The following is an 8,048-nucleotide window of genomic DNA, read 5'->3' on the forward strand; positions in this document are numbered from 1 at the left end:
ATTCCTTCAAGTAAGGCTTCAATCTTAGAGAGCTTGTCATCAATTGATGGGTGATTCGGAGCAGATGTGCTATTTTGGTTTTGATAAGCATATGAAGAAGTGTTGTTGTGGGGGTGTTGAGACGTCCTCTATGTGAATTGCTGGTGAGCTGCATTGTTGTTGGAGTTGTAATGTCTCTAGTCTTGGTTTTGATCTTGCTCACTTCTCCACCCAAAGTTTGGGTGGTTTCTCCATCCAGGGTTGTAGGTCTTGGAGTATGGATCATAGTTTTTCCTTGGTGAACTCCCAATGTAGTTGGCTTGCTCCTGACTCACCTCTGCTTCTTCATTCACTCCTTCTTAGATTGTTGATGAAGTGGAGATCGCTACTACTTGGTTCATCTCCATCTTCTTGGTTAGGTCAGCCAGCTGCTGGGTAATGAGCTTGTTTTGGGCCAACAGAGCATCTACATTGTTTAGCTCCATTACTCCTCTTGTGTTCCTTCTTTCGGAAGCATAGAAGTAGTCGTTCTCTGCTACTGTTTCAATAACATCTATGGCTTCCTCAATGGTCTTCTTCTTGTTTAAAGATCCTCCAGATGAATGGTCTACGGCCTTCTTTGACTCATAAGAGAGCCCTTCATAGAAAATGTGCAGCTGCACCCATTCGTTGAACATGTCAGGTGGACACCTCCTTGTTAAGTCCTTGAACCTCTCCCATGCTTCATATAGAGTCTCACCATCTTGTTGCCTGAAAGTTTAGACCTCAGCTCTCATCCTATTGATTCGTTGAGGAGGGTAAAATCTTGCTAAGAATTTGTTCACCACGTCTTCCTAAGTTGTCAAGCTTTCCCTTGGGAAAGATTCCAGCCATTTGGCTGCCTTGTCCCTGAGTGAGAATGGAAATAAGAGCAGTCTATAGGCATCATGATGAACACCATTAGACTTCACTATGTCACATATTCTCAGGAAGGTGGTTAAATGTTGATTGGGGTCTTCTTGAACACTTCCTCCAAACGAACAGTTGTTCTGAACAAGGGTGATGAGCTGTGGTTTAAGTTCAAAGTTGTTGGCATGTATTGTTGGCTTTTGGATGCTACTTCCACAATTGCCTGGGTTTGGATTGATGTAAGAGCCCAAAACTCTTCTATCCTCCCCAGCATGATTTGCTCTACCTCTTCCCCCATGCTTGTGATCTTTTTCTTCATGATGGTTTTCCATGTTGTCTTCCATGTTTGTTTCAAAGAATTCCTCTTCTTCCTCAGCACCAACCACTTTCTTTCCTCTTGCCTCCCTCCTTAATCTAAGGAAGGTCCTCTCAGGTTCAGAATCAAAGGAAGTTGAAGCCCCGCTTCTTCTCCCTGTCATACAACCATCAAGTGCAAGCAAGAAAAGATAGGTGCAGAAAGTATTTGTGTCAGAATTACTGTTAGTTGTGGGTGATGCAATATATCAAACAGTTAGTGGGTTAGCAAACAGAATTAAAAATAACAAAGAAGAACAAAAGAGTAGACAGGGAAGGGAAGAAGTTTAACTAAAACAAAAAGTAAATCACTAAAACAGAAAATGAAATTCACAAAATAAAAATGGGAATGGGAGATTTGCTCATAAAAGTAAATGGCAGAAATTAAAGAGAATGGGTAAGATCAGAGATGGGGAGTTCATTGGGCTTAGGAGATGTTGCAATTCTCCGGATCAAGTTCATTTTCATCTCTTCCTCAATCAATGCACTCATTGATCTCCTTGGCAATCTTAAGTGATTGAATTACAATTTCTTGCAATTCAATCTCTCAAATCTTGATCAATAGCCAATTCCTTGGTCAATTGCTCATGAGAAGAGATGAAGTATGGTCACTGATTATACCACATGCATTTCCCAAATCAAGTATTGAGAGGGTTATAGTCACATACCCATCCAAACCCAATTTGGTCCAGCATGAGAAAGCATTTCTAGCTTGATCTCTTCATTCCTCTTTCAAGGTTTAAAAGAGATCCAAGTTTGAATAGCTTCTCTTCCAAGATAACTACTCAATTGGATGAAGATCGAAAGCTTTCAAGTAAAATCAAGAGGAAAGATAGAAGAAGAATAATGAAAATTAGTATTGATCCATCAAATTACAACAGAGCTCCCTAACCCAATGAAAGGGGTTTAGTTGTTCATAGCTCTAGAAAATGAAAACAAAGATGGAGAATACATCATAAAACTAGAAAATACGGAGAAAGTAAAATACAGAGAGTAGTTCTCCTCTTCCAGCCTCCTCAAACTCCCTTTTACAATTCAAAGCTACTCCTATATATACTACTCTTCTCAGCTTCTAGTTTGCTCTTCGAGTCTTGGGCCTTTGGATCTTCAGTTTGAAGCAGTTCTTTTCTTCATTTGGGCTTGGCTTTACTTGCAGAGAGAAAGTGTTAAGTGGGCAGAGACTTTAGCTCAGGGCGTAAGGGGTGTTAATCATTTAGTGAAAGTATAAGTTCGGGAACGTTAGTGACACTTAACATTTTCACTAACGTTCCAGTGTACCCCCTTGCCTCACGTTAGATCCCACGTTAACTAGGTTAACGTGGCTTCTAACGTGGCCTTGCCAACCTTCGAGAACGTTAGTGACACTCAACATTGTCACTAACATTCTAGTGTGCCCCTTTTTGCTTCACGTTAAAGCCCACGTTAACTAGGTTAACATGGCTTCTAACGTGGCCTTGCCAACCTTCGAGAATGTTAGTAACACTCAACATTGTCACTAACGTTCCAATGTGCACCTAGATCTCACGTTAAAGTCCACGTTAACTAGGTTAACGTGGCTTCTAACGTGGCCATTCTTAGCCATCCCAACGTTAGTGACAATGTTGAGTGTCACTAACATTGGCTCATCATTCATTCCTCATCGTTAGCTTCCACGTTAACTAAGTTAACGTGGAAGTTAACGTGGTTCCTTGGGGGGTTGTGTGGTTTCTTCCAACGTTAGTGACAATGTTGAGTGTCACTAACGTTGTCGACAACTCTCACTTCTTACGTTAGCTCCCACGTTAACCAAGTTAACGTGGGAGTTAACGTGGTATGTTGCATCCTTAGGCCAACGTTAGTGACAATGTTGAATGTCACTAACGTTGGCTTCTCTTCCCCCTTTAACGTTAGAGGTCACGTTAACTAGGTTAACGTGGGCTCTAACGTGGCCACTCATGAGTGTTTGCCAACGTTAGTGACAATGTTAAGTGTCACTAACGTTGGCTCAACTTCCCTTTTCCACGTTAGAGTTCACGTTAACTTAGTTAATGTGACTCTTAACGTGGGCAATGATGGCTTTGAGAGTGTCATTGGCAATCACTTTTCTCATTAATCTTGCAAGTTTCCTCCCTTTCCTTGCTTCCTTTGGTCCTGAAATCAAGCAATAGAGTGCATCAAAGTTCTAGTCCAAGTCATGGGCAATGCAACATACAATTTATCACTAAACTTATGCAAAATCCTCATGAAATAATGTGAAATGCACAATGTATGCTTGAATCAATGTGTAAGTGAATATCTACCCAAAACTAGCTTATTTCCTAAGGAAATGCATGAACCTAACCTAAAAACAGTAAAGAAAAGATCAATGAAACTGGCCAAGATGCCCTGGCATCATGCTTCCTCCTGTGGTTGGACTTCTTCTTTTTTAGCTATGTCCTGTATGTCCTCTTCCTCTTCAACATCTTCTATTTCTACTACCTCTTTAGCTGAGGTGTGTTCTGGTGAACTTGGCTCCTCCTGATTCCTCTCCTGCAGTGTGGTTCTGAATCTCAGGGTGATGGCATTAATGCCTCCTTTTGGATTGGGTAATGGTTGAGAGGGGATTCCAATGGAGCTTGAAAGTTGGTTACTGGAATTTTGCATTGATCCAATATATGAAACAAGAGCTTGCAAAGTAGAGGTCAGACCATTCAGGCTGGCATTAATGTTATTCATAATGTTATTTTCCATGATCTGTTGTCTCTGCTCAAAAGATTGTAGTAACTCTTCATTAGGGGATAAAGAAGAATGAGTAAATTGAGAGGTCTGCTGTTGGGTATTCTGTGGTCCTTGGAATTGCCTCAGGTGAGGTGCTCTGTAAGGTTGGTTCTGCTGCCTGTTGTTATTATTATTCCACCTCTGATTTCCCTGATTATCTCTGCCTCCTCTATTATTGTTGTCCCTCCAATTCTGGTTAAAATTGTCCTGCCATCCATGGTTATGATTTCCACCTTGATTGTACCCTTGGTAGGGGCGGTCATAGAAGTTATGAGTGGATGCCACCATTTTGTCTTCCTGTTGGAGTTGCGGGCATTCATCAGTATAATGGTTATAATCAGCACAAATTCCGCAAACTCTCTGTGGGACTAACTGTTGGCTTTGCCGTGCTAGAGAAGGTTGAGCTTGCTGAACTTGTTGTTGATTCAATTGCATTTGCTTCAGCAAGTTGGTCATTTCACAGATACTTCGAGTCAGAGCAGCAGTCTCTCTGCTAGAGGATACTTCTGTAACGACTGTTAAATGGCCTTGCTTCTGTCTGTAGTTCCTAGTAGATTCAGCTAAGTCGCTGATCAATTGCCATGCCTCATCAGTGGTCTTGTACTTCTTCATAGACCCATTGCAAGCACTTTCCAATGTGGTCTTATCTTGGGGCCTCATACCTTGTATGATATAGCTGAGTAACACTATCTTGTCAATCATGTAGTGGGGGCATGCTTCCAGAAGATTATTGAAGCGCTCCCAGTATTCAAAGAGAGTCTCGTTGTCATCTTGAACAATCGTGGAAATGTCTTTCCTCAGTTTATCAGTAACTTCAGCTGGAAAGAATTTCTCGAAAAACTCTTTTCTAAGCGTATCCCAGTTGGATACGTTTGCTAGGGGTTGAGTGTAGTACCACTCTCTTGCTTTTCCCTCAAGAGAAAATGGGAAAGCTTTCAGCAGAATTGAAGTTTCATCTGTACCATCACGCCTGACAGTAGAACAGGCTACCTGGAAATCTCTCAGGTGCTTGATGGGCTCTTGAGCAGGTAAGCCATGAAACTTGGGCATCAAATTGAGCAGTACGGTCTTTATTTCAAAATCTGTAGCCACTGCTGGGTGACGCGCTTGAAACGGTTGCATTGTAAAATTAGGGGCTCCTTCCTCCTGGATGGTAACTCTCCTAGGTTCTGCCACGTCTTCTGCACGTGAATCAACCAAATCAGTAGAACGGGAGCTGGTTTCTTCCTCAAGTTCACTTTCGGATCCACCCTCAAAGCGGACTAACCGACGCCGAGCTCGCCTTATTCGTGAAATAGTCCTTTCAATTTCAGGATCGAATATTAGCAAGCGCGGCTCAGGAAGTGAACGCGTCATTTGACTAAAGAAACATGCAACTCATAGTAGCAAAATAAAATAAAATGCAAATAAATAAATTCTAATTAATAACTTTAGCACTCTATTGCAACTCCCCGGCAATGGCACCAAAAATTGATGCGGACAGAAATTAGCGAATTAAAAATTATTAAAATATATACGTCGCAAGTATAGTTCTTAATTCGCCAGAAATCCGCCTATCAATTTAGAAAGGTGTCATAGAAAATTGAATTTAAAATACTAGGAGTATGAATCCCAGGTCGTCTCCCAACGAGTTGCAGAAAAGTGTGCTATTTTATTAATTAGAGGTTTTCAAAAAAGGTTTGAATTGGGCAAACAGGAATTTAAATTGATGAATTTGAATAATGTAAATAAAAGTCTTGACTGGGAATTGATTAGTTGGAATCCCTATTATTGTCGGAATGCTCTCCAGATTAATTGACAATTAAAGGTTATCCTATTTAGTTATCCTTCACTAGGTGAAGGAAAGTCAAACAAGTTGGAATGCTACGTCCGTTCACAAGTTGCAATCCACTTAATTAAAAGGGATTGGTGTTAGTGATTAGGATGCAATCCAACCATAAACCCAATTACAGTTTTTCCTTCAAGCCTTCCAACTCAAGGGTTCCTTTCAATCAATTCCCCATCAAGTTAGGGAACTACTCACTCATTGTAAAGGTAAAATTCATAGCATATGAAAAGAAATTAAGGAAAGACATTGTAAATAAAATTAAAATAGTCAATCAAAAATAAAAGTGATCCCTATATTAAATATCCCTAAGAATATTCCAAAGGTAAAATTAAACAAAGTAAAGAACATGGAAGAGTAAGACCAAGTAAAGAAAACGAACTAGAATGACGAAGTCTTGATGAGGTAATAACTCTTCTCAATATCCCTAACTATGAACGTAAAATAATAATCCTAAAAACTATGAATGTGTAGAGAGAAAAACCTAGAGGAGGAGTAAAACTAGATCTAAAACTAAAATTTTGTGGAATGAATGTTGTCCTTGGTTTCTGCATGTTCTCTGGCTTTAGTCTGCTGTTCTGGGCCGAAAACTGGGTCAAGATAGGGCCCGAAATCGTCCCCAGCGAATCTGCAAATTATGCAGATCGCACACGTCATGCGATCACGTCGCTCATGCGGACGCGTCATTCGCGTTTCTGCTTTGCCACACGGACGCGTCGTCCATGCGGCCGCGTCACTCGTGCTATTCCATGCCGCGCGGTGGCGTCATCCATGCGGACACGTCACTTCAAATTGCTCTCTTCCGCGCGGTCGCGTCATTCATGTGGCCGCGTCGCTTCTCGCTGGTTATCTCCTCAATTTCTTGTGTTCCTTCCATTTTTGCAGGCTTCCCTTCCAATCTCCAACTCATTCATGCCCTATAAAGCCTGAAACACTTAACACATAGATCACGTCATTGAATGGAATAAGGGAGAAATAAAATACATAATTAAAAGTCTCTAGGAAGCAAGTTTTCAACTATAAAACATCTTTAGGAAGGAAATATAAATGCATGCTTATTTAATGAATAAGTGGGCAAAGATCATGATAAAACCAAACAATTAAACACAATATAAACCATGAAATAGTGGTTTATCAGTGACACCCTTCTAAATTGATAAGCGGATTTCTGGTTGGTTGAGAACTATACTTGCAACGTATATTTTATAATCATTCTTAACTCGCCAATTTTCGCTCGCATCAATTTTTGGCGCCGTTGCCAGAGAGTTGTAATAGAGTGCTAAAGTTATTAATTAGAATTTATTTATTTGCATTTTATTTTATTTTGCTACTATGAGCTGCTTGTTTCTTTCGTTAGATGACACGTTCGCTTCCTAATCCAAGCTTGCTAATATTCAATCCTGAGAATGAAAGAACTATTTCACGAATAAGGCAAGCTCGGCATCGGTTAGTCCTCTCTGAAAGCGGATCTGAAATGTCATTTGAGAAAGAAACCAGCCCCCGTTCTACTGATTTGGTTGTTTCACGCGCAGGTAAGATGGCAGCAGCCAGGAGAGTTACTATCCAGGAGGCTGGAGCCCCTGATTTTACAATGCAACCATTTCAAGCGCATCACCCAGCGGTAGCTACAGATTTTGAAATAAAGACCGCACTACTCAATTTGATGCCCAAGTTTCATGGCTTACTGATGACAAGTCATCTTAGCCTAGTTTCACTAGCCTTTTTCTTTTGTTTTCAATTGAATTATGCACTTTCTTGAGCCATAAGCAAGCCAATTGGGTAGATTTTCATGTTTCCTTTGCCTTAATCAACCATGTATGAATTCATGCTATTTCATGAGGTTTTATGCTATAATTGTCACATATTATGAAAGAATGAATATCTCATGATTTTGAGCATAGCTTTGATGTGTTTGGTTGATTAATGATAGGTGAAGAAAGCTTGGAGAAAGGTTGAAGCAAGAAGGAATGGCTAGGAGGAAGAGAGGACAAAAAGTTTGAGCAAAAGTTTACCTCAAACTTTAGCTCAAACTTTTGGATTAATTGAAAATGAACCAAGGAGCAAAAAGCTGGACCAAAAGTTAGCTTCAAACTTTTGTGCAAACTTTTGGGCAAAAAGCTGGAGCAAAAGTTAGCCTCAAACTTTTTGGCTAACTTTTGGGCAAAAAGCTGGAGCAAAAGTTAGCCTCAAACTTTTTGGCTAACTTTTGGCATTACAGATCAACACCTTGGAGAGCAAAAGTTTGCGCGAACGTTAGCCCCTAACT

General features: G+C 40.5%; 1 non-coding gene across 1 annotated transcript; it reads left to right on the plus strand.

The window, feature by feature from the left end:
• The first annotated feature begins 651 nt into the window (after nt 1-651).
• Nucleotides 652-758, plus strand: LOC112759879 (small nucleolar RNA R71). Its single transcript, XR_003180344.1, has one exon. It is a non-coding gene; the product is annotated as a small nucleolar RNA R71 (small nucleolar RNA).
• Nucleotides 759-8,048: the final 7,290 nt, after the last annotated feature.

The sequence above is a fragment of the Arachis hypogaea genome, chromosome 16 (genome assembly GCF_003086295.3).
Source record: "Arachis hypogaea cultivar Tifrunner chromosome 16, arahy.Tifrunner.gnm2.J5K5, whole genome shotgun sequence".
Lineage (NCBI taxonomy): Eukaryota > Viridiplantae > Streptophyta > Magnoliopsida > Fabales > Fabaceae > Arachis > Arachis hypogaea.